The sequence below is a fragment of the Calonectris borealis genome, chromosome 7, assembly GCF_964195595.1.
Source record: "Calonectris borealis chromosome 7, bCalBor7.hap1.2, whole genome shotgun sequence".
Taxonomy (NCBI): Eukaryota; Metazoa; Chordata; class Aves; order Procellariiformes; family Procellariidae; genus Calonectris; species Calonectris borealis.
In genome coordinates, this window is record NC_134318.1 from 40,610,679 (window position 1) to 40,637,899 (window position 27,221).

The window sequence follows — 27,221 nt, forward strand, 5'->3', positions numbered from 1 at the left end:
AAACAAGTGAAGTGATTTACATACAGTAATTGCATGGCCGTGTTAGCCTCCAACAGTGTCTTTCAAAATGTAAATTTTCTTGAAAACCGTCGGACACAATGATAGCCCAGCAGTTATTGATTTATTTAAAGAAGGAACGTACTTAAATACAATATTTTAGGAAAAAAACAATCCTGACGTAACACATTTAAATAGCTGCTTAATACTGCCTGTTAAATACCACAATCCATGAGCCAGAAAATGAGAGCAGAGAAAGCTGTACCGGGGCTTATTTTTCCTGCTTTCGATGGAAAACAAAAAGAAAGAAAAGGTGATTTTCCAAATTAAAAGGCACTGTTAGACAAAAATAAGAGAAAGGTGACTTTACGAAGAATGTGTTGTCTTCCAAGCTCTCTCTCAACTAGCACTTTTTAATCATCTTTTCACAGCACACGTAGGTAGCACAGTGCCACAAACACGGGCAATATCTATTTTAGAACATCCATAGCAGGCATCACCATCAAACCACAGCAGCACCCAGCAGGTGACTAAGAGCCACCGCTCTGTACAAAACCGTGTCTCACACGTTCCCTCTCTGTGCACAGTCCCCGGAAAAAATGGTGTTCCCTCCACCCCATCTGCGACGAGCCGAAGCTGATGCAAGCGCACAGCCCCACTGCGGCGCCGCAGGCTTTGGTAAGCATCACGAAACCGCAACCGTGAATCCTGCCCAAAACGCAGCTCATCGGCTAGGATGCAATAAAACCGCGATTGCTGCCTTTCGAGGTGTGAATGAACAAGTGGTACGAACGCACCACTTCTGCCAATAAATACACAGTCGTAGGTTAAGTGGGATTCCTCTTTAACTTCAAATACAAGCATCTTTCTAAACAATCAAAAAAAGCACGCGCACACTCCCAGACCCTTAGTGGAGTCAGAAACCTGCTGCTCACAATTTCCGACTACATCTTCTATCCCCTACGAAATACGGCATCAACCAAATGGAGATTCCCTGCTACAGAAAACTCCTAGCTCCACGAACTGCAAAAGCTCCCATTTCCAAACAGCGAAGGAAGATTTCTGTCCTTCCTCACATCTAAACTGGGTTTCCACATGTACAAGTCCTTACTTAAACAAGGGAAAATCCAGTCCAAACGTTTTGCTGATACCATTGGACATTTCCTAGGCTCTCGGGAAAGGAGAGCTTCCTGGAGAAGGTTTTGTACTCGTGATTACTGCAGGACACCAGTCCTCTCAGCTGGAAGCAGACCAGGATGCCCAAGTGGTCCGTAATCGTGAAGTTAGTACCTGCCGATGCCAAGGGCAACTCTCCCTGCAGTCTCCTTTGTGTTAAGATCCAGTTTTCCAAAGCTCGGTCGCACTTGAATTGAGATTTCAACGCAAGAACCCCTCAGAGCTGTGAACTGTTTAAGTCCCGCATTAGCATCACCGGGTGTTAACTCTTCTGAACTAGCTGGCCATTTCCACGGCTGATCATTCCAGACGTCAGCAGCTGCCATGGGGAGGACAGGAGGGGCTGAGAAGCGGAGTTCGGCGCAAGAAAGGAAACGCGGAGAAAAGAAAGAAGGAGACACACAGAGATAATGACAGGGGAGGGAAGCGGACAAAGGAGACGGTACAATGCAGGAGGAATCCTTTGCGAACACTGTGTCATCCTTCCGCCCTACGCCGGCGGCACATCCTTAAGTGGGATGCCCTGCTCAGCCCCCATCACCTTCTCCTCTCTCTAAAGCCCTGGCACGACCGCAGGGGAGGAGGGAAGCATATGGAAGGGAAGGGACAGACAACACGATCCTTCTTGAGATCCTTTTTTTGGATGTTTTCTTTTAAACAACAATAAAACAACATGGGGAACTCACAGTGTCAAGACACCATTAAGCCCGATAGCCCAGCAGGAACCAAAAATGGATTAAACATTTATATGGGTAGTGAGAACAAACATAGATTTTCATTAGCCAAAATAAAAAATACGGTAATTTTTTTTTTTAAATGCGTGAGGGATGTAAACCCTCACACTTGGGAAGAGGAATCACACAGTTTCTGTGTGGCCAGGGTTCAGACTTCTCCTGCTCCATTAAACGCTCTCAGCCATTGCATGGGAAATAGGATACTGGGGAAAAAAAAAAGGCTTCTTCCCAATTTCTGGAAGAACTACCTTGGCTGTAAACCAAACCTCAGTGCCAGGCTCCCAACAGCCTGCATCCCCCCCCCATGGACCCTTAGCACCTTCAAAACAGTGAGGGCAGAACCCTTGCTACAAAACCATTGTTAATTAGGTTTAATGCTTTTACTAGTTATTAGCATGATTTTGCTGCTGCAGAGCGTTCAGCGATGTTTTGCATTAAGGCCTCTCTGTGGGAATGACTGGCTGATGCCGCGGGTGGCAATAAGCGTTTTTTGTCTAGGTGACTCGCTTGTTTTCTGCCCAGAAACTTAACGACCAAAGTCTTGCCCCTCCACTGCCTACCTGGTGCCCTCCCCCAAAAACTGCTGGGGAAAGTGCACTCACTGGGTGCCGCAGCCTGGCAGAGAAAGCAGTAACGCAGCAGGTTAAACATGCTTCACGGAGAGCTGGCACTCCCACGTTAGCACCTGCTGATGGCAAATAAAGAGCTCTTCTGCTCTTCACCATACAGAAAAGGAGAATAACATGCTGTAGGAGTCTTGCGCTGAAGAACTGGTAACAATTTTGAGGAACTTGCTATTATATGAGTGAACAAAATGTACCATAACGGCATATGAGCCTGCACATCTGTTGCTAAATTAAACACGCTACATAATGATGCAGACCACATCTTAAAACATTATGCAACAAGATACAGACTGTGCTAAAATAATAAGGCTTCAAAGATGACATGGAAGGCCTGATCCTGCATTCCTTTCAGCCCTTGAAAGTCATGGTGAGTATCCCTCATCAATTTTACTCCATCAAAGCTACTTGTTGACTTAGTAAAAGAAGAATCACAATTATATATATGCCCCTCAAAGGCAAAAAAGACATATGGGTTTGTAGCATTTTCCTTCCTCTCCATCTTAATGATGCATAAAGCATGAGAGAGGTTTTTATTTGGATCTGTATTTTTCTTAAAAGTTTCTTTAAGAATCGTATTTCAGGTTACAAACCGTGCTCTAGTAGTGTTCTCGGTAGCCAGAAAGATATTATGAAGACCTACTGAAATGACAATATTCAAGTTGCCACAATAGCCATGGTACAAAAGAGAGGGGAGTGAAATACCAATTTTATTTTTCAACTTTTTTTTTCCAATTTTATTTTCCAATATTAGTGACTAGTTCTTGGCTTTGAGAAAAGAAGACCCAGGCATGCTCCCTTGTCAGGTAGTAACAGCCCTCTGCAGATCCTCTGTGAGTTTTCAACTAAAACTAGGAAATACCAGAACCGGCACTCCTTTCATTCCTAAAGCTAAAATACAAACAAGCAACCCAAACAGACAGCAAGAAAATTGCTTTAAAGAAAATAACTGTCATCTCTCTTTCTGGCATCAGAAGTGAAGCTGGTCGATGCTTGCTTACCCTACACCAACAGCCTTGAGGGGCCTGGTGGTGGGCAAAACAATAACCAGGAGCTGAACCCAAATTATCCACTTAGCTTCGAGAGCGCCTAATCCATCTGCTAATTAATCATGGGCTTCCTTCAGCCTCTCTTATCTTGTTTTTCTAAGTATCTGACGCTGATAACATGCACACTGATATTGCTACAGCACATAACTGGCTGGGAAACTACCCTTAGCTTTTCAAATAAAACAAGAGGAAATGATACATAAATAATTTTACAGTTTCCAAAGGTCCCTGCCATACCGAAAAATAAAATCTCCTTCTACATTTTACCAGAGTTCTTTAAATTACTTGTTATTTATTTTCACTAATCACAAAGACTAATGCTGGAGCAAGGTGAACCTTCGCCGTTTGCACACTAGATAACCAAAAGCTCTCCTCTACTCAACCTGTTATTTGCTCCTGTACCAAAATCAGCACAACCAAATTAGAAACCCCGAGAAAAATGACTATTTGCTGGTTTGTCGGATGAGCTATGCAGTTACTTGGCCATTAGAGGGCATTTTATACTGCAGAGTGAAGCACTGGCACACGGCTTGTGAACAGCATCACTAACCCCCATCTGGAGCTGCTGGAGAACAGTTTCTGTCTACTCTCATTTAGTAATTGCCACTTTTCAACCTTTCCATATGCTGTATATAGATGAGCAAGCAAGAGCAAGGACAAGAGGAAAATAAGACGAAATAGCTATGAAAAATAGTCCTGGTTAAATAAACACTTTGGTGCACAGCTATTGCTGCTTCCAAGGTTTGGTTTTGTTCAGTTCACTTCTTCCCCCCTCTGCTAAATCCAACACAGCAAACTTCATCCCTTTTACTCTCACAAACAGCAGTTTATGTTATAAGTTTTGAAAATGGTTAACCGAGAAAAACTGTGAATTGTGCCACGGCACCACTACCTGTCTCCGGAGCTAGAAGGGAGAGCTCATCCGTCTCCGGAGCTGAACAAAGGCAAATCCAGCTTCCTCACTGCCAGGAGGTAGGACATGGCCACTTACCTTCAGCCATCTCCTTCTAGTTACTACTATACTGCTAAATGTGAACTTTAAACCGTTTTCAGCTTCTGCTGACTAGGAAACCACACAAAGCCACCCACTTCCCTGCTTCGGTGGTTTTCCTCTCTCCATCTAAATACAAATCAAATTAGGAAAGAGACAGATATCTCGCTATATATCTCCAAATACACGTATGTTTGTAATCAGGGTGGCCAAACTTCCTGAGTACAAGCTGCATACCAAAATCTTCATGTGGCCGAGAGCCACATCCTCTCAACCTCCGTACCCCGCTCCCACCACACATGCACCCCGCGCCCCCCTGTAAAGCCTCGCGTTTCTCCCGTCCCCACAACCCTGTGCCGCCAACCCCCCAAGCCCCATTCCCTCACTGGTCTCCGTCCGAAAGCGCAGGGCTGGCAGAGGCAGTGGCCGCATTTTGCAGCACACTACAGCAGCACGCAGCACTCCTGCCTTGCAGGATTTGATTAAACATCTGCACGTAGTATATACTGTCGCAATACTCACAACTTACTCCTGGAATTCCTCCGTAACAAAAAGTTCAAAACAGCAAGTGCAGCAATAGCAAGACTACCAAAAGGACCCTGGATATCAATGCTTTCCTTCGGGTGCCCGTGCTAGAAAACAACACTAAAACCAAGACCACCTGTCTTTGCAACTCTTGCAAGTCCTTGGCTCTGTATCGCTCCTAAATAAAAGAAATAATAGAAGAAGCAACTAGATGAGTGCATCCTTACAAGCAAACACATAGGATACTCAGGGAGTACAGTGGTTCCTTCCTCTGTGCCATCTCCACCTGGCAGTCAGTCTGCGAAGGCACCCCACTCCTGCAGCAGCACCCACCTCGTACCCTGAGTCGTAAGGAGGTGCTGCTGCATCAGCAGGTTGATGTAAGACAGGAACATGACGGCACCCTCATCCCTGCCAGCACAGCCCAAAGAACATACAACTGAAGTGTCTCCAAGTCTGGAATACTACCCTTCACCGGTAATTTATTAATTCTTCCATAGTCAGGATCAGACAATTAAATCTTACATGAAGACCCAAGCCGCTCCAGTGATGAGCAGCAACACAGGACGTTCTCCTTGGGCCCTGTCCCGCAGTGACCAAACACTACTGCAGGACAATGGCTACATATCACGGAAGGTACCTTGGTGGCTTCAGCCCAGTTCCTTAGGGGATGCGTGCCCATACCCCAGGGCAGATCACAGCGGTGCACACCAGCCCACACCTTCATGCCTCAGTTGAGGGCCAGAGGAGGAACCGTAAGCACTGCCTGGCAGGAGACTCCACCATTCACTCAGGATGGACCTAGCTCACCCAAGGAGCAGAGGTGAAGCCCTTCATGCCCCACCTGCACCATGGTCCAGCAGACCAGGAGACTCAGCTCCCAACTAGCACACTAAATTCCCCCATACAGAACAAACTCCCTGTGTTTCTCATTATATCACAGATATCTCAAGCTTTTTTCCTGTCAAATCTCCCAGAGCCTGTCCTGGGAGCTCTGCCTGGACTGGGAATAGCGAAAAGGAGCAGTGACACTCTTCTATTTCCAGGAAGTCTTTGGAGTTATAATTTGCCCTTACCTTAGTGCTTATATTTACAAGCCACTCTTACATAAAAAGTCCTCATGTGCATTGACTTATTTAGCAACATGAAATAAAATAGCCTGAAGCTATTCACGCTGCTTCACGTACTTTTTTTTTTTTATGTAGATGATGCTCTGTGTAAAGGAATATTCAAAGGGGAAAACTGTGTTTTGTTTGTAACACTTATTACTATCACCGAAGAAAATATGTTCTAACAAGTCTCTGAAGGGGGAAACACATGTAATACCTTTAACAGCTCAGCTAATTCATCTTTTGCTGCCCGACTGCTGGCAAAATCTCAAATGGAAAGTCTCAGAATGGAAATGTGGAAAACCCCGTTTCTTGTGGTCTGAGATCTGTTCCCACTATACAATCTCTTTCCATCGGAGTGAGTCCTGTTTGTTTTCAGCACATAGCAGCTTTAGTCTACAAAAAAAAAAGAGTTCAAGAGTTCAAGGCTACATCTCTATTCAGGCATACACCCACAATGCAAACCGGCCTCTCCGTCCTGTGCTGAAGGCATTCCTCTCCCCACCACCTACCTACAAAAGGGCCTTGTCTGAGGGAAGTGAGAAATGAAGGAAGGAGCTGGATGCTAAGAACAGTGGAGAGGAGAAGAGCCCAGCGAGGTGTTGGGGCATCACGGCCCAAAGAGGGCTTGGATCAAGAAACGGGTCGGGGCAGCTTTTGGAGTAAGCAAGGGTCTGGGGAGCCCTGGGGGACCCTCCTGCCCTTGGGGCTCCCCTCATGCAGAACTCATGCTCCAGAGAACACCAAGCACCATGGGGTCAGGCATAAGTGCAGTCAGGATGGAAATGTATGAGTGTTCCCATGGAAAAGAGCTCGGAGGGACGCAGCGCGGCTCTGGGACGGCTCACCTGAGAAACGCTGCCTCCTCCCTGCTCCTCCCATCCCTCCCGTCCCTGTCCCTCCCTCCGCATCTTGCCTTTGCTGCTCTTGCAGCATCGCTCACGCAGTTTAATTTCCAGAGGAGTGAAAGGAGAGGGAAGGAGGGAGCCAAGTGAGTGGAGAGAGGTTTAGATAACAGTAATAAATAAGATGAAATAATTCTCCTGCCACTAACCTTTAGCGGTAAGTCAGAGTATCCGCTGCAACCACCACAGGTTTGCATAATCTACACATCTTTCTTACAAGCCTTGCCAGCTCACTGTAGCAAGGCTATTTTGGGATTTAACAACATTCAGGTTATTGACCTAAATTTATACAGGCTCATCTGGAGCCATAACGGTCCATTGTGTGCCGAGGCCTGCTCGGGACGCCTTAATACACAGATTATTGATGCAATGAACTGTGACGGCTCCTATAGAGCTGTTATGGTTTATTGTAGCAACACCTACTCGGGGTCTCTTTAACGCGCAGATCGGTGACACAATAGACAGAAACGGCCACTACTTGGGGATGTATTATCCCACGGATCACTGACATGACAGACCGCAGCGGCTCCAGCCTCCTGCTTTAATGCAGCGAGCAGGCAAACACGCCGAATCCCCACGTTCCCAAATCCTGGGGAGCTGCGGGTGGACGGCTGAGAGGTGTGGGGCCCGGTGGTGTGGGGACAGTGTCCCCCTACCCACCCAAACCGGCTGGCTCCAAGAGGTGACATTTGCAGAAAGCAATTTGCTACTGAAAATAAGGATTTATAATGAAAGCCCTGGCGGGACCAAACTTTTAGCAAGAACAGCCACAGGCCTGCATTATAGATCAAGGCTAAAATCCTGTATGAGAAATACATGGAAATTAGCCAGAAAAAATCAGGGTCCAATTTTCAGCATTAAAAAAGGAAAGGAAAACATGTTATGTTCCAAAAGAACATGAAGAAAGTGAGCGCAATAGGAAAGTGGACAAATATCTACATTTCTCCCTTCTTTTCCTCTTGAAGAACAAAAATAATCTTAAGAAGCTGAAAGCATGGTTTAAAGAAAGTCCCTTGTGTAGGGAGACCTCAGGCTGAGAAAAGGAAAATTAAAACATTAACACTAACCAAGTGTTCGCAGCCTCCTCACAAACAGCAGCGAACAGTTCAAAAAGCTGCAGCTGGCTTTCCACTATCGCGTGCGTCTTCCCCACTATTTACCAGGAGCTTTTTATAACATTGGTGACACTTCACATTCAAAACTGCAGTTAAAAATAGACTGCTGGTCCTCCGGTTTTAACCCTGCAAATTCCCTCTCCTCCTTTCCGCCTGCCCGCACGCCTGCTGGTCTCCGTCCCGCTCCTCCTGCCCTGCCATCAGCTGTGGGGTGATGGAGAAGTGAGGGGGGGGCTGCCTGGCCACAAGCCTGGGGTCCCCACTGCTGCCCCAGGACCTCACCCGACCCCGGGAGCATCCCCCTCTCATTTCTTCCCAAAGCTGGTAGCAGGCTTTATTTGCAGGAATGAAGGCAATGGGTCTATTCTGTATCTTGATTTCCCTTCCCACTTGCTTTTGCAGATGACATGAGTCTAATGCTTTAAAAAAATGCACCCAACACGAATGTTTTCTCTATGGCCTTAAACCCTGCAATCAGCAGCTCCACCGGGAGTGTAGAGAAAGAAATTCCTTTGTTATCCTGTAGCTACTTAAATGCTGAACCTTCAAAACCTCCTCGGGAAATAGGCCTGGTGAACGGCTGCCACTACTACAAGGAGCCCTGCACAAGAGAGACTCGAAAATCAATATCCTTCACCCAACTTATCAAATTTACCGAGGACATTTATACAGTATAATTAAATAGAAAAGAGATACAAATACAGAGGAGTATTTGCACGGCACTGCATAGCAATTGCATTATCTCTGGAACAGAGGACACTTTGACAAAAAGGAGGGAAAACACCATATATCAACCAAAGAAGCCAGAAGGAGCATGGAGAAGGTCTCCGCTCTCATTGCTCACAGGGAATGTTTAACACTTAAGTAAAGACAGCCGCAAAATATACATCAGCATGTATACCTAAGGCATTTCTGCAGGTCCTATTCAGTCAGCCGAAACGATGCCATCAGAATTACACTGGTGATGAATATGGTCCAAAACACTCAGTCGCCTCTCAGACTTGCGTAGGGTCTCCAGCACACGTTGGGGCACTTACCCCTCGCCGGTGTGGAAGCAAAGGAGACACTATTATATAGCTTTTCAGCATATGAATGTACCAAGAAAAATCAATTTTGCCCAGTAATCCACTTGGAAATTCAGTGTTTTCCACAACCAGCAGCCGTCTCTGCAGACTCGCAAGATAAAATCTTCTATGCAAGGTTAAACCTGGGAAAGGCTGTCTGCCAGCGCAGGGCAAACTAAAACACCGCGGAAAAGGCAAACTAGATTATCTGGCTATTTGTTAAACAATTCTTCTCACAAGGGTTGTGTTACAAGCATGCTTTGTGAACTCTCCTTGCTTTCAGGTAGAGCGAAAGAAGCTGCTCCTCACTCAAAGTCCCTACAAGCAGCACACTGCTGTAGATGTGACATCTCTCTTGCCACGTTGACCTCAAAATTCAGAATAGCTCAGCGCAGTGCTGGACACATGCTCAGGTCTGAGTGCTGGACACATGCTCAGGTCTGAGTGCTGGTAAGTGGAAGCCAGGCATGTTTGCAAAAAGTGTCCAACTACAGGCTTTCTTCTACCTCATGCTCAAAGGTTTGATCTTCACGGTTGCCTGCAACAATTAGGCATTGCCTAATTACATTGACCAATAAAAATTAATATACAAGATGGGCAGGATTCTTACCACTCAGACGGAGACGTTTAAAATGTAATCGTTTTGTCCAACCAACCTGCCCAGGAAGACATCAGCAGATAACTTGCAAGATGGACTGAACGGGGGCTGACAGAGGACATGCACCACTGGAGCAGGGGCAGGTCGCACCATGCACCGCTCCCACCACATCTCAACTACCCCAGAAGCAGAGGTGTGGCCGTTCAGCAACATCCATCGCTGCTCCTTCCCTGCACGCTGCTCCCCCCGCTGCCAGGCGCCACGGGCAGAGGGGGAATCTCAGCCATCCACTTTGCAATATACTCATGGGGAAGAGTGAGAATTGGCTTAAAGGCTTCTTTGTTGCCTCTCTTGTGTCTCAATTTGTTAACGTGAATCACACTCCACTCTATTTTCAGCAATCCTTTATTAAAAATGCCCGTGAGTCATTTTCTCTAAACTTGAAACTATAAAAATGGTAATGTTTGGGTAATACTCAGGAATTTTTAACATTTTGCATTCTTCTCTTTTTAACTGAACAGGAAAAGGAGGGTAACCTGACCCACAGAAAGAGCTTTTTTCTCCTGATCTGTCCTGCACAGATCCACTGCTCTTGATAGAAATCACAACTCGTGGAGTAAAACTTCTGAATGTACTCCACTAAAAACATATGGAGAGAAGAAAGAAAGAACAAATATAAAAGAAAAAAATCTCTTTAGGGAAAGGCCAAAAACCCAACAAGTGACAAGCTGGGAATCTCTATCAACCTATGTTAGGCATAGTATTAAAAAAAGTCTATAAAGGTAATTCCATTAACTTTAAGTTAACATCTATCCCTTTCCAGATGGCATAACTCAGTAAGTAAAAATCATACTGGTACTTATTCATACCTTCAACGTCCCCCACCTGAAACCAAATGAAGAGTGAAGGATTTACTCTCCGAACTGAATGCCACTCACCCAGGAACACAAGCTGTGCACCACTCAGCGCAGCAAGTCAACTAGCCCTCAAGCACCACAGTTGCGCTTCTTTCATCCCAGACATGGAGACACCTCGCCCTGTTGATGCCACCAAATGAGACACTACTGCAACGCCAACTTTGGAAAAAGGCTCTTCACCAACATGCCAAGGTTTCAAACGAATTCACGGCACGCACACCAGCCTGCGTCCACGTTTCTCTCCTCCATTTCCTCACTCCAGAGCTTGTTCCCGTGGTCTCCATGCAGGACTGGCAGAAGAAAGCAGGCTCTGGCCAGGGGAGCCAGCAGAGAAACTTCCTTCAGCTGTCTCCTGGATGAACTAGGCATCTCTGACATTCTTGGACACACAAGTCATGCTCAGACTTGCATGTCCCTTGGCCCAGAGCAAATTAAAAGGCTTTACTAGTCATTCCCATCACATTTACTTCCCAAACTGCTACAATTCCTTCACAGATCCCACCCAGCACCATCCGCGACAGCAGATCTAGAGATGTCTCAGGGAAGATCACGTGGCAAAAAAGCAACACCCAGCTGATATCCAAGCAGAGCAGCCTGGGATGGAGCTGAGATCATTTTGACTCTGTTGAGCAGGACCAAGACCCATGGGGCATCAGAGGAGGAGGCACCAGCAGGTGCCAGGATGGCTCCAGCAACGCAGGGAGCGGCACTGAAGGGAAACCACACTGATGGTTTCCTCAGCTCCAACCTCAGCTCCGGCACTGCCACCCTTTTACTGTTTGAGCTTGGAGGTGATTCCAAACCCTCTTCATTCTGCTCAACCACCACAAACCGGGGTAAGGGCGATGGACTTACTGCTCCAGGCGTGGGGATGCAAGTCCAACCTGTGCGAGGACCGCTAGGGAAAATACTATAAAGGGAAACTCATTTCCCCCGGGCTGCCTGATAGAGCCCATCAGAGGAAACATCTGCCATCCTTCGCAGGGGACAAAAATGAGGAGGAAGTGGTTGGTCCATCCAGAGAAAAGAAAGTCAGAAACATTAAAGGCACATGGATTCTGACCAAGGCAGGAGACCCACTTCTGCAGGCGGGTCTCAGCAAAACAGGTTAAAAAAGCAGTTTTATAGACTGCCGAGTACGAACACGGCAGCAGCCCACTTGATGAGGTCAGGGCCTGAAGCGGCCTACGGTACTTGTAAGAGAAAACATCTGTTCGTGTTAAAAGGTCAGCAGGAAATGAATGCTATTTACTTGGCCCTTATTGGTTAGGCCACCGCTCCTCGAAAGAGAACCACACATGGCTTAACTTAGCGGCGTTCACCAAACGACGAAAGCCCCGCGGCGCCCGTCCCGCCGGCTGCCCACCTTCAAGGCCCCTCGGTGCACCCAGGAACCCCCCGGGCGATCCTCGGCAGAGGTCCGAGGGCGGCCTCCCCCTCACGGGGGGGAGCCTCCCGCCGGCTCCCTCCCTCCTCACGGGCCACCACCCCGCACGCTTCGGGGAGGGGAGAAAATCCTTCGCGCCGCCTCAGGAACAAGCCGTTAAAATAAATCCGTCAACATAAAAGCGAAAAAACAAGAAGTTTCTTCTGAAAAACAGGAAGCGTTAGGTACATAGCAGCTTAAAATAGCGCCTGCTTGATTTGTTGACAAAACGTGGGTCCCAAGGGGTCGTGCCTTTTTATATTTTTTTACTTTTTTTGCGGACAGCCAGGCTCACCTCCATGGCTGCCCAGCGGCCCGCCGGCCCGCCGCAGCGGGCTGGCGCTGCTCCCCGTCGCCGCTCCGCCGGCCGGGCCGGCAGGAGAAGGTCGATGGCGGCGGGCCCGGCCACGCTTCCTGTGAGCGGCGCGGGGGCTCCCACAGGAAACCCTGACAGAAAACAACCACCAGCGTGAATCAGGGCTTGCTCGAATAAACAGAGGGAATATTTAAGGCTGGTACACCCTCGTTAAAACTCAGTCTGAAGTTTTAAGTGCGTAGGAAACCGGTTTCAAACTTTCCCTCGCTGGCTCCCCATCTGGCTCTTTACGCGTATAAAGCGCAGCATCGGCCAGGCAGGACGAGCCACCGACATCTAAGGACCAGCTTAAAATGATAAGGCTCTGATCTCAAGCCCTATGTCGACAAAAAGTTCACAACCAAGAAATTACAGGACGGCGCCTTCTGCAGAACAGAAGAGGGAGGAAATGTTACGCTCCAGCTTTTCGTCGAGGTTGTGTGACATGTTCCTACTGCTCAGTTGGGGCTCTGCCTCTCCTTCCCCGCAACGCACCCTGCCCTCCTGATTCAGTCTGCAGAGGTGGAAAGCAGCAGCTTTTTTTGTCTTAATTAAAAAAAAAAAAACAAACAACATTAAAACAAGAACAACACTCTCAGATGATCCAATGAAGACTAAAACCACCGTACTGAAGAGCAGGTCGAGATACTATCCCTTTCCACACACCTTGGTCTACAGACCAAGGCTGCCCCTGAGCCCTGCCTGCCTTCTCCTCACACCGTGCCAGACGCAAAGGGGCCCCTATCGTGAATAGCTAATTATTGGACCACATTAAATTATTACTCAGTTTAAGATTTGTGGGTTTTCCCCTAGCCTAACAATACGCCTTTGACAGCAGCATTGCAAATACACTAGAGTAGGAGCAGCAGTCTAGCTCCATGTGCAATTAGGCCAGCATGTGGATCTTATTGCTCCTAAGGACTCTTATTTGATTTCCCGCACCACCAACTGGTGAGAAGTTTTCAAGTCTAAATACAGAAGAATTAGATCACTCTTTGGGGTGGTCGCATCTGGGGTTGGAAAACCAGATGGAGCGCGTTTTTCCGAGTCCTTTGTAATTGAACCAGCACACAAAGTTGCTAGGAAGCAGGCAAATACAATCACCGCTTTGGGGCAGCCTGCAGCAGAGTCGGTGCCGTGTCTGCCAACACTCGTAGACACCATCTTAAGTGCTAGCAGGGAAGAACAGTCTCACGGGCTGGGGTTTATAAAATACCGTGAATGTGGACCTACTGCAACCATGCAGGAGCTTTGTGACTTCTAAACATAAACACCTGCACCCACGGTCTTCTCACAGTGCCACCCAGGGATCCTGGGAGATGGACGATTTCTTCAGTTCCCTAAAAATGCAAAGCTCGCAAGAGTAAGGTGTGAAACTGGGGAATGAAGGGGAGAGAGAGGGAGAGGAGGAGGGAGCAATAAGGAAGCTTCAGCGTTTCAAAGCACAGAGAACCGACCAAGTACAGAGATGGCCACCACGTGTGCCATCGTGCCTTGCAGGCTGGACGGAGCCTGTGATGGGATAAGCCGTCTCTGGAGCGGCCATCATCACCACAGCCAGCTACAGTGGCCGCGGAAAGGGTTTGCTTCTGGCAAAGCCATATCGCAGGGCTTCGGGAGTGCCTTGTACTGGTAAGTGTCCACCCTGGCTCTCCTGCAGCATCAGATATACCCACGGATCATTCCCTGAACGGGGACTGAGCTATGAACGCTCTCCTTCCTGGGGACCAGGAAGGTGCATCTGACAGAGCACAGGATAGTCATACGTCTTTCCTAATCAAAACATGCTTTGTGGACTGAAGAGCGTGAAGGATGAAGTGGTTTTAATACAAGTTTGGCCAGCAGCATTGCATACGCACACAGAAATATATGGCCTAATAGGACAAGTAAATCCATATCTCTGCAGCTACCTGGGACCTGTCTGGGAATCCACACCTCCACTATGTCTAATAGGATGAAAACAACTTCTTGCATTGCTCCACCATTTCCAGTGAGGCAAACGGAGAAAAACAGCTGAAGGAACCCATCCAAATTTTCTGATGCAGCCTTCGTTTCATTTCAGCCATCTAATACGTACCAGCATGGCGGTGTCCTGCCCTACTTGGCTACTTGGAGTGATGGCTGCAGGAACGCGGAAGCCAACGGCTATGCTAGAGAGCAGCGTCTGCTGCTTGTGAGTCCTCAGCACTTCTTCACGCCTCTCCTCTGCACAGGGGCAGGAGTCTGATGGTCCAGGAGCTGTTCTGAATACCTGTGTCAGCCCTGAGTTGGGGGGTATTTCTTCCCTGGAGCCAAAGATATCGGTATGGGCTGCTCCAAAACAGCACAGGCTTTGCCAGGGAATGGCTGCTTCAGAGACAGAAAAGGCATCTATTTTCCCTGGTGCTTAACCGTGTGCTGGGTGTAAAAACCTGTGGGTTCGAAGACCTCCTTATCAGTAGCTAACACAGAGCACAGCTCCCCACGGCGCAGGAAGCGTACCGAAACCCCACTTTCCTTTCTTGCTTTTTGTGCCCCCTCCTTGGAACTCAGAACATGCAATAATAAAGTCACAAGTCAAACCATAATAATGAGGCGAAGAGAAATTTCTCCTCCAAGTGCTGAGTTTGCAACTGGAGGAGCACTAGCAACCGGCAGCTGCCCGCACAGCATCCCTCAGGCATGGACGGTGGGCAGGTGGCGAGGAAGGGCTGTGCCTGCTCCTCCGACCAAATATCCTCAAAGCACAGCAATTTGGAAATTAATTAGCAATTCAAGCCTAAGCAGAACACCTTTAAATATTTTTTCGGGACTTTTTAAGATGGAAGCAACAAGTAGAAAAGCAAATAAATGTCAGAGTCAGCACTTCACGACTCAAAAGAATACTCAGATGACTCATTCTTATGAACATGGCCTGCATATAAACATTCACCTCAAAAATAATCCTCTGTGCAATACCGAATCAGAAGAGCAAAGAGGATGGTAGGGAGATCAGAGAGGTTACTGGTAGAAAGAAGAGGCAATGGGTGGCAGGGAGCTATCAGGAAAGGAGGCCCTATAGAGAAATTCCCCTTGAAAAGCACACGCAAGCACCTGGCTCTGCTGTTCTATCATTTTTTTGTTTTCCAGACAGCCCACAGGTTTTGTGCACGAAAACACAGTAATTTTGCCATAGATTTTTCTTTTTGCAAATTGAGAATTGTTGGCATTTTGAATTGGTGTTTGAGGAGTACTCTGCTTTTTAAAGGATATTATTTTATAGGCATTTTAATCTTAGAAAAATTAAGAGAATATTTTCCTTTGAAGCCACAAAGCTGACACCTTTGGTATTGCATTTTTCACATCCAATTCTACGTTAGCTAGGCTTTTTCTTCTCAAGCTGGTTTTACCCAGGCCAGCCTTCCTTTCCGCATCCGCATTTCCGATGCCTAAATATCTGTGGATATAATACAAGCTACACAGCTACACCAGACCAACTTTTCCAACTGCGGCTACAATGAACTCCTCCACAGCCCTGGAGCATGTGGAGCCACTGGGATTTTTGAAATAACATGATGAAATATCTGGGTGACTACACGGCCAATTTTAAGCAGCCAATTTGAAATTTCTGGTTGGTAGCACACCAAGGGAGTGCAAGGTTCAAGAGCTGGCCATCACACAACGTGTTTCACAATGAATTCAGACTGTTTTTCTAACCCAGCTGTCTTGTTTAAAAACCAGTGCAACCCTCCAAGGTATACAAATAATTAATTTCAACCTAAGCTCTAAAGCACCAGCTCCCAAACTTTCTTTCCCGGCTGCGACCTCATTTTACAGACCAGTAACTCCATGCAACCCCAAACAGCAGAATAAATATCGGACAAAATGAAATTTCTGTCAGGCTCACGACCTCACTCATAACTTCCCTGAACCTCATTTCGGGGCCATCACCCCACTTTGGGAACTGACGCAGTCGTAACACAAATGATGTTCGAAACGCAGACCCACCTACAGACATGAGCCAGCGGCACTCACGGAGCCACCAACGGCTCCAAGGTCATAGATGGGAGACCAACACCTGAAATACAAGGCTCAGGAGCTAAATGCGCCATCCCCGCTCATCCTTTGTGGTCCTGGGCTTACCTTAGAGACCTCTGTGCTGCTGCAGCAATGGCAAGGAGGATGCCTCAAAACAAAACCCTCATTTACTCCTTAGGTCCAACGATGTCCATAGGGTTTTGCCCAGCTACACCCAAATCCACCCCGTGGCCCAGCTCTCTTCAGCCAGTTTCATGAATGGCAAAAACCAAAATGTGGATGTTGCTTAACAGCATCATAAATAAATGCTCTTCAAATTACCTCCCTTGGTATTTTTTATTGCTACAAGACAAATTTTAGCTTTAGGGGAACTACGCTGCTTTTTGTACACTGATGAGGATGCAGTCAGTGTCACAGACATAAATTACGAAGCAAAGTGACCTGCTACCACTATGTAAATCTGGTAGCAGGAGCTGAGATTAGAATTAAGGCATTTTCAGTTCCCAGACCGGATCCTACACAATTATAGGCCTGCAGCCAACTGTACAAATGGGACCTTTCTAGCCTGAAAGGGGAAAACAAACAACCAGAATCACTTCAGAAACACTTATCTCCTCGTCTTTGGCCCCAACTTCATGATTTTGGCATCATCCCTGATAGTGGTGACTTACACAATAAAAAAGGCAACCAGCAAGTTTGTGCAGAACTGAGGGAGTAAAGCAAAACAGATCCTGGGGACAGATGTTTTTTTCCATCTGCCGCCTTTTTGACATGTATTTTAAAAGATGAGAAATCCCCAAAATGGTTTAACTGGCAGCTTGAACTGTGAGCTGGAGCAGCACGCCTGTAACGCCTGCAAAGCGACATTCCCTCCGCACACACACTGCTTCCCAGGTCTGCAACCCGAACGTTAAACGTTAGGATATGCCCATACATGTGCAGAAAACCAAGGGTAAAAATTTAGTCCTTTGGCTCCCTATTGCCGTTAAAATTAATTGCCACATAAAATTGCTGATTCCTACCAAATGAAGCTTTGTAATTTATCAACTCAAGGATAGAGCAAACTCACTAGTGGTTTAAATACATTACCTGAGTTATTACTAAATTTTGCACCAGTGACAGTTTTATGGATAATGTAGGTTTTATAAATTCATTAGTATGGGACTAACTTTCAAAGTAAACAAAGACATTAAACAAACATCGCAATACTCTGTTTACAGGCAAAATAGATTTCCCTTTCCTCTCCAAAGCCACCCTGGGATACTCGGAGGAAAAATACGAAAGCCGCTCTGCCGTAACACTTCATGAAGGGAAAACGTGGCCGTTCATTAGCACCCGAGTCAGCGACGGCTGAGCTCAAACCTGTATTCTTCCCTGCTGCTGACCTAATACGTAGCAGGTCACTCGTCCTGCTTCTCGTTCAGCCTCCCCAGTCTCTTAAATTGTTGAAGCACCATTTCTGTACCACAAAAGGAGACTGGACCTGCTCCAGAGCCCTTTGCAGTCCATGGCATCTTTCCATTGATTTCAGCAGGCTTTAAATCAACGGCGTTACATTGCTTAATTAAAGGGATGCTGTCAGTCTGGAATCTACTCCGTTTCAACCGAAGTTAAAACCAGTTTCGGGACAAATGCCTGGGTGAATCCCCCTGCCCTTTTCCCGTTTTCCGTCCCAACTGATATAGGAAATACCTGCCATGCTGACACAGGACCTGAACACATGGGAGAAGGAGAAAAATTGCATCTATATGACTTGCTGTCAAACCATAGGAGACACTGAAAAAAAGAGGAAAAATATTTTTCAGTCTTTCTTACAACTTACAACAAGAGACGTTAAATTTTAAGCTGATACTGCTTCTTCTGCGGGAAATCTTATGATGGAAGATGTTTTAAACTATACTTGCTGGAAGAAATGACTAACATTGCTATAAAAAAAAAGAGATTGTGGGAAAAAAAGCTGTTTTTCTCCACTTTTCCATTCTGTTTACTCTGTGCATTTATCACCAGCATGTGTAGAAGCAGTCTCACTCTTTCCCCCGTGCAGGCAGTGAGTTAGTCACACTTTCCCCCGTTGTGTAGCTCCTTTAGTCAGCAGCAGGGAAGTGATAAAGATGAAAAAAACTAAACAAAAACAGGAAAACACAATTGTAAAAAACATAGAAATTAGCAGGAGGTCCTTGTAGGGATATGTAATATTCAAATCGATTTCGCTTGCTTTAATTTAGGAGATTGCAATACGGAAAGGCGCTCCATGCCTCTCCACACAGCCTTTCCTCTGAAGGAAGTGAACGTAGGCTACAGGAGAGGGCAAGGAAAAGGATAGAGGAGAGGCAGCGTATGGATGTGGGAGCGGAGCTATAGGAGTCCCTGGTGCAGAGGACTTGCAACCCTGCAAACAGAGCAGGCTGTGAGCGACAGGGGAAAGGTCTCCAAGCCCCAGCACCTCTTTACTGGCAGGGTGAGCCAGGGAAACCCCTCGATCCCTCCTCCTCCAGCCTCCCGCTCCCCACATTCACGCTGGGAGAAGAAGGCAGGACAACAGGAGCCAACCTTCATACAATGCTCGGCGAAACCTCTCTACACAGTGCCTTAACTGGAAGACAACGTTATGATAATCTGCTTCAGTAGACATGGCAAAAAATGTTTGTTAGCTTTCAGAAATTGAGAGAGAAATTGCTATCAGAGAATAGATTTTGTAAAAACCAGAGTAAGTCACAGCTTCCAATCCTAGCAGTGCATTCACTTATGCTCACCAGGTGTTAAATAAATAGCCTGCAGCAGGAACAGCCCAAGTTTTGTGACCAGTGTAATGTAATTATGTACCGTTGCTTCGTTCTTGGGGGTCTACTTATTTAAAATGCATTAAAGAAATAAATCACTGTTGATTGTCCCGTCCCCCTTTCCTTTTAAGCTAGGCTGGGGCAATAAATCTATAAAAAGAGTGACTCCTGTTTTAAATAAAACCAACAAAAGCAGTAACAATGGGAGGCTCCCAAACTTTATTTCCAAAGTCACAGCCTCGCTTATTTTTCCATTAAATTACTTGTTACAATAGATACATGAAGTGGCAAAGATACCAAATGACCCTAATATACCTTTACAAAATTATCATCCTAAACCATCTGGAACCACGGTGTTCTGGCAGCCAAATGGTTTTCCAGTCTTGGGACTTACCCTTGACTATAAAAAAATGGATTGGTCACAGGCAGAGCAGGGGGAAGCTTCACATTTAGCGGTTGCAAATCTGCCCTGACGTGCTTTCATGCAATGTAGAAAAGACAAGGTACGATCCTGCCTTGAAGACTTTGAGGTCCAAGTCCCGCAGATGCCCGCTTGTGCATGCCCAGAACTGGCTCCATCACTGCAGAGAGGCTGCTCGCGGCAGCAAGGGCGTCCAGCAGTGCGCGGGAGGAGCACCAGCGAGTTTAACCAAAATCCAGGGAAGGACGGACTCATTTATAGATGCCATGAGCCGAACCCGTTAGCTTTATTACAGTTTCGCCAACATGTGCGCGTACACCCACAGTCACGCCTCTAAATGATGGGGCTGATGTTTCAAGGTGTCCAGGAGATGGGGGAAGAAAGAGGGGGTGAGGTTGTTCTGCCTCCACTGCACCGCGGTTTTGGGGAGCAGGACAGCGCACCGTCCCACCACTCCGATCCAGGGCTGCCCACACCATCCTCTTGTCCTCAAAACACATTACTGGAAAGCATCCTCCTGGCTCCGCGAGGGCAACAATCGGGCTTAAATCATCACCGAACGGTATCACATTTCTACATAAAACCAACAAAACCAAACCTGAGATACTCCCAACGCAGACCCCAGCCAGCTGGGGTTTGGCAGTGATTTAGCCCACACTCAGATACGCCTTCCCAACACAAACAGTCCCGACCTCCTTCTAGGAAAGCCCTAAGTCACCAGCAACACGATCTGGAATAAAACCACTTACAAACATGCTTGTACAGAAAAATGCTTCTCAGATACTTTTTCCCTGCTCTGGTGTTAGTCATCAACCTCCAGAAGTATACTACACCGACTGAATTTAGCCTGGCCAGGCACTTCGGTCAAATATTTAAAGAAAAAATGGCCAGCAAGAGGCTGAGCAATCTCATGCGAGCATTTCTGTCGCTGACACAAATCTTAATTCTCTAAGGATCATCTCATATGCCAATGGGAAGCTCAGTAAGAGATGAGATGTTAATCTAATCTGCTTTCAAAATAATTTTGTTGGCATTGATTGTGCTGAATTGTATCTATGGGAAAGAATTTAAAGTAGAACAAATACATACATATAGGACCCAGACAAGTAAGTGTCTCTTACCATTACTGTTAGCTGATAATAACAAAGAACAACAACCTCAATATTAATTCTAGGTAAAACTACCTGGTCTCAGGAGCCAGCACACAGCTGTGTTTTTAAAAATTATTCCAACATATACAATATTAAGCAAAATACTCAAAAGCAGCCTGGATTTAAAATTCTTTTGCTTGGCTCTACCCCTATTCCCCCAGAAAACAAGCCCTAAAATCTCAGCTGTCTGTAAGCCCAGCTGTTTCCTGGCTTTTCTATGCAAATTGTTCTCCCTGGATTTTATTGTGTGCATGTATATGTCTCTTAAAACGCACTCAAGTTTGAATTAGGGGCCCTACTTCCATCAAAGGGAATTCTTGTAAAATAAGCTTCATTCTCACAGTATCTGACACGGAATTATTATCCCATAACTCACGGGTGTCCTAGTGGTTCTGTATTAAACACGGCCCCGAAAAAGTCCCAGAGGGAAAAGCACATGAAGGAATACGAAGAGTCACTCGAATGTAAACCTGCAAAGCAAGGAATTTCACATCTCCTTGCCAACCCGCAAAGCACTTACCATGTGTCTGGGTGAGGACATGCCTCTTGCCTTACTTCTGAATTTTTACCTATCAGGATTAACTAAACACCGATTACATTATTGTGTAATTAGGTTAAATTAAAACTTAGCTTAAAGCAGGGAACACTTTCTTTTCAATTCCAATCAAAGCCATTTATTTAATTCTCAGTTTGATATTGGCATCTCCCTCCAGCATGACAAATTTTAAACTATTACTGTATGACAGCAGGAAAACCAGAAAGCCAAAGTTACTGTGGTAGCTGGTCAGAAAGCTCACAAATGATTACCAGAAAATGATGAGATTTCTGTGCTTGTTTTCACGCATGTTCCCTCTCCGGCTTCCCACTGGCTTTCTGGCTTCCTCGCATCATATGGAACACAAAAAAGAAACTCAAATGGTAAAAAGTTGCCAAGTTATTTTTTTTCCCCCGCTAAATCTGCTATTAAACTGCTTCAGCCGAATGCCGTACCATCCACACCAGTGTGGGTTCCCGACCACCCGTCCTCACTGACCTTTTGTTGGAATTTGCTTGAGTTTTGTTTCCAACAGAAATGTATGCATGTTGCACAGCAAACACCCGCAGAAACTCCTGAAACCTAGAAATACCTATGATTCTTGAAGATTCTTTTAAAAGACCAAAGATTCTTTAACCAACTGCACCTATTCTGCTCACCCCAGAAAACAGCATGCGCTATCACCCCTCTCACTTGGACAGCCAAGGCTGCATTGTATTTCAAAATACATATAATCCTGTACCATCAGCATCGAAATAGTCTAATTCATCTTATTGATCATATTCCAGCCTTAGGGAAAAGTATTTTTATGGTCAAACCAGAAATACCACACTGCTGCCCTAACACGCTGCTGTGGTGCCAGCCTGAAGAGTTTCCTTACGTGGGTCTTGAATATTTTATGTGCAGACTTTGCAGTATCTGACCCAAATGCTGTCCTCGACTGCAGAAACAAACTCGCGTGATATTCACGGAGTTGCAAATGTGCGGACACCATCCGAGAGCAGAGTCTGCCCCGCACTGTTTAGTAACTAAACGATAGTCTGCGGTAATAAAATATTTATTATGCTCTACACAATACTGCAATTGAATTGATGTACTTCCTCCCCTATCCATCAGAGTACACTGAAAGCCCTCTTTAACTTCTACTCGAGAAGTCTCAAATTACACATCTTTATTTTTCTTACAGATTTTCCTATAGGATTGTGTATCTGCAAGGAACCATTTGGCAGTTAAGGCAGTTTACCCAGAAATGCAGAGTGGTGGTTGGTTTTTTTTCCCTGTTGCCTTAATTTCTCTGGAAAGATGTCCCTGGCAGAGTGTTCAGAATCAATTTTCTAAATACAAATATAAACCCACAAAATACACCGAACGGAGCAAAAAGCCACATCGCACTTAGTTACCCAGTGCTGTACCAGTCTCCAAAAGAATCCATCGTGAGGCAGGAGAGGAAAATAATACAAGCTCTGCCTGTTATAATTGCTTAATCCTGCTGCCCAACACAGACCACTGACACCCTCCTCCCCGCCGCTGTGCCGTGGTGGTATTTCTGTTTCAGTGCTCTCAGAAACAGCTCAATAAACTGGGAACCCACTTGAAACAGCCATAATTCCTGCCGCCACCGATAAGGCAAGGCCAAGCAATAAAGAGGTGGCACCACTCGGTTGGGGTCCCCGCGATTTGGCAAGGGGAATGCAAAGGGATGCTCATCAAAGAGCTTGGTGTCCTCCGAGTCGGGGACCTTGCGGAAACCCCTGGGTGGACGGGGCGGCTGGGAGGCGAAGGATCACACCCTGCCCTCCCTCAGTGGGTATGTTGCTGTTGGCTCCGAAACAGAGACCTGCAGGGGATGCAAGGAATTGAAATGGGAAAACCAGGAAATAAAATGTAAAAAGTGTATTGTGAGCAAGTGATTGAAGGAAGTAGCAGAGCCCTTAACAAATTGGTTATTTGTCTGGTTAGCTGATGCAGAAGTGGAACAGGAAATTAATTCAATATGCTGCAGACTTACATTCCACTATTATTTTATGGGTTTTTTCTTCCCCCCCTTTTTTTTTCATATATATGTATATTTTTTTTTTTTATATATATATAAGTCAAAATGCAAAATATTTCTGGGCAAACTGGTAATTGAAGCTTATGAGATTCCCATTAAAAAGATCTAATCATTATTAGAGCTAGACTACAGACAGGCTTGGAAATGAAAGAATAAAATAAGACCAGTTAAGGAGGAAAGACCCTCTTCAGAAACCATTTAGGCTGCCAGCAGTTCCTGATTTGTTGAAAAATATCCCAAACCAATAGGTAACACCATTACACTCATATAAACCTTTATGAACAAGCTACCACTCTCTGTGCCTTACAGGATATGGCGGCTTGCCAGTAATTTCGCTTTAAATATGAAAATGGATATCAAATCCAACTTTCTAGATACAATAACGGCACAGGAGATTGATGGTATCACTATGCTGCACAATGACTATTTAAAACACTTTTGGCTGCACTCACAAAGCTCCAGTGACCTCCAGAACTATAGAAACTGTACGTAGTGTTAGGAGGAAATAAAATTAGCCATCCACAATGAAGAACTAAAGCGATTCAGCATTTTTCAAAGAGGTACTGACTGCAGTTAGCACTTCTGCAATGGCACTGGCACACAGCGTTGTGTCTAGAGAAGGAAGGAAGAAACGCTCCGAATTTCCATAAACGAAATGTCTGCGGCCAAGAAGGCACTAATGGTACCGGGGGTGCCAGGGAATCGAAAGCAGAATGGAAATAGATTTCTAGTTACCAGGAAAGTCAAGTTCTCCTAAGCGTCGTGGGGAACGTCACTCCCCCACTACATGGTCACATCACACGAGTGGGCAGTAAGAAGATGGCAAAAGGCAGAAAAGAAAGACAAAAGGGAATGAAGCCGGAGGAAGAAAACAGGAGGAGAAATGAGAAGCTGAGACTAAAGCTGAAGGCAGAGTGGATGGAGGAAGAAAAGCCAGAGAGAGACAGACAAAGCAGAGGAGGCACCCCCATCACACCTACTGCTGACTCACACATTTCGGCTTACTTTCATTATTTCTTTGTATTCCGGCAGCATCTGGCATCTGCCGCTGAGATCAGAGCCATGTTGTGCCAAGCGTGAATCAAGACCTTTCTGCTCATGAGCTGAAAATCCAAACAGACAAAAGAGAAAACGGAGCGAGGGACCTCACCAGGCCCGTCCACTGTGGCCAGGAGCCGCGGCAGCAACAAAACCCGTCCGCTTTGCACCCAACCACCCTCCTGGTCATGCGGGCAAGACACAGAGCACGTCTATTTTTTTCTATAGCAAGAACAGATTCTTTCAAGTGTTTTTTAAAAGCTCTCAGGATACATCTGCCCCTCAGTAAGGATGGGTCAGGTGTTTGGGTTAGTCAGGCACCGTCTCTGCATTTGCTGCTGCAAGAAACCAGGTGGTTTCCCTGTGGTCCCCGTCTCCAAAAGCTCAGTTATTACTGCATGGGTCCATGGAAGAGTGGGTCCACGGCTGATATTTAAGCTCATTTCATGCCCATCAGGCTACAATAATCCTGGGGCTGAGGCTCCCGGGCTCGGCCGTGGACTGCCTTGCACCCTCCAGGCTCTGTAGTTTCAATTAACTTGTGGCTATAAAAAGTCAGGAGAGCATTCCTCTTGTATTGTACCATGGAGCTCTGCAGAACTAATTATTTTGCAAATAGAACTCTAAATCATTAACAAAAAATGTTGATTATAGCATCTGCAATCATTATTTGGCCCATTACTTAAAAAGCTGGATGCAATAAAAAGGATGGGGAATAGCTGGTATTGCGCTTCCAGAGCTCAAGAATATGAGATGTCAGAAAATGAGCACTGCCTGTAACGGTTACACTTGGGCTCTATGAGTACTTTGTAATCAGACCAATACAATAAGTCCTTCATCCCCAAGCACTTAAAAAACAGCCAGATATCATTAAAAGAATGAAAATAATGTGGTCTTTTCTCCCAGGCCTTTTTTCTTTTCTTCCTATTCATTGGAACATTCATAAACTTACATTTTTACATTTCCCCATTAGATTTCTTAGATAAATATTTTAACTAAGTCAAAATACCACAACTTGAAATGGGGATGACTTTTCTTTATTGACTTTCTTCCACGCCGGCTGCCAGCTCTGGGAGTTGTTCTTTCCAATGGCAGCTGCTGCAATACACCCCGCACGTCCCACCGCTCTCCCCTCCCGCGGGCAGCTGAAGGCACACAGATGAGTCCCACCACCTCAGACTCCAGAAGAAGCATTTATAGCAGGATACCATTTGCACGTGGCCTCCTCCATGCCACCTCCAGTGGCACCAGAGTGCAAAGTCAGGCTTGGAAGGCACCTTCCAACGAGAACCTCGTTGCGTTGTCCTTACGACAGCCAAGCAGAGCTGCAATTTTGCTGCTGTCAGAACCAAATACCCAGAGGCTCGTCCACCATCCTGGAAAAATACGTGCATCTCTCAGGCTTTGGCAGCAACCTTGATCTAAAGCCTATCTGGAGTGGACATGTGCTGAAGCAAGGGGCCATCGGGAGCTGGGCGAAGCTGCCCCCCTCACTGGCAGACGATGACACAGGCAGTTTATCCCTGGCTACTTGCTGCATGACTACAGGCTAACTGCTGCAGCACACCCAGATGTGCTCCACCAAGTCCAAAAGGAGAATCCAAAACTCCAGCATAAAGACACCAAGTTTACGGCTAAAATATTACCAAGGTCCCACTCCCCCAAGGCAAATGCCCGACAGGAATCCAGGGCTCCGTGGCCGGAAGGATCTCACCGACCAACTCCTTTGGGCCATGAAGTTCAAGAGACTTCACTCTTTAGTTGAATATACATTTTCTTTTAAATTCAGCCTAAATTTATCGATGTGGTGGCTAGTGGCACAGACAGCATCCCCGGCAGGGTCTCCTGGTGCGCTCTGCGGAGGCACTTTTAACACCCCTCTCCGCCAATTCCCCGCCTGATGCATGCATCTTTTCTTCGTGACTTGCACCATGCCGGTAGCTAACCAACATCCTTTATCAAACATTTCTCATTTCCCTCCCCACCTCGATTATTTCTTCCTCTCAGAGCTTTTCTCCAGCCTCACGTCCTCGCCATGGCCGCGTTATCCCTTCCCTTCTTGCCTGATCAGGGGTTCTGTGCTGGCTCCTCTCCAACTCCGCTCTTCAATGCAATCAATTCACTTAAGAGCCTGGCAAGCTGGTTTATTTTTTTTTCCCATGTCTGTTTTACACAGTTTCAAAGCAATAAGGGGGAAAGAAAAAAAAAAAAAGACATCTTTTCCAGTATGAAGAATAGAAATCTTACATTGCAGCAGCTTAGCTTGCCTATAAACAGGGCGCTTTTTTGAAATAATGAATACAATAGCTGGTATGGTAAAGCAGTGTGTGATGGGGGTACATGGAAAGGAGAGAGAATGGAAGTCCAACTTCCTCACCTGCCTCTCAAGAAAGATGCCAAATGAGCCAAAATGGTAGAACGAATGAATTTCTCTGACCTCTCTGAATTTTGATATAGAATTGCAAATGAATTAAATCCTACTTCTGTTTTTAAATCTTTATCTTCACTATGAAAAAAAAAGGGGGAAAAACAAAGGCAAATGGAGTACGACATACAAATACGAGCAGGCAGGGCTAACTGAAGCCGTACGCTGTTAGCTTGCAATACTGGTCATCCCCAGGGCTGCGCACCCAAACCAAAAAAAAAAAAAAATCCAAGAAAGA

At 46.1% G+C, this 27,221-nt stretch overlaps 1 protein-coding gene across 3 annotated transcripts in view; it reads right to left on the minus strand.

Annotated features, from left to right (window-relative positions):
- The window catches only part of CTBP2 (C-terminal binding protein 2), a 150,396-nt gene that overhangs the window by 70,300 nt on the left and 52,875 nt on the right, over window positions 1-27,221 (minus strand). Inside the window, exon 1 of one of the 3 annotated variants that reach the window (XM_075155265.1) lies at window positions 4,472-4,526. The exons of the other annotated variants lie outside the window; for them this stretch is intronic. The gene's annotated coding sequence lies outside the window, so the exon portion shown is untranslated. Of the gene's footprint in view, window positions 1-4,471; window positions 4,527-27,221 lie in introns of those variants that run through there. 3 annotated transcript variants of the gene reach the window in all.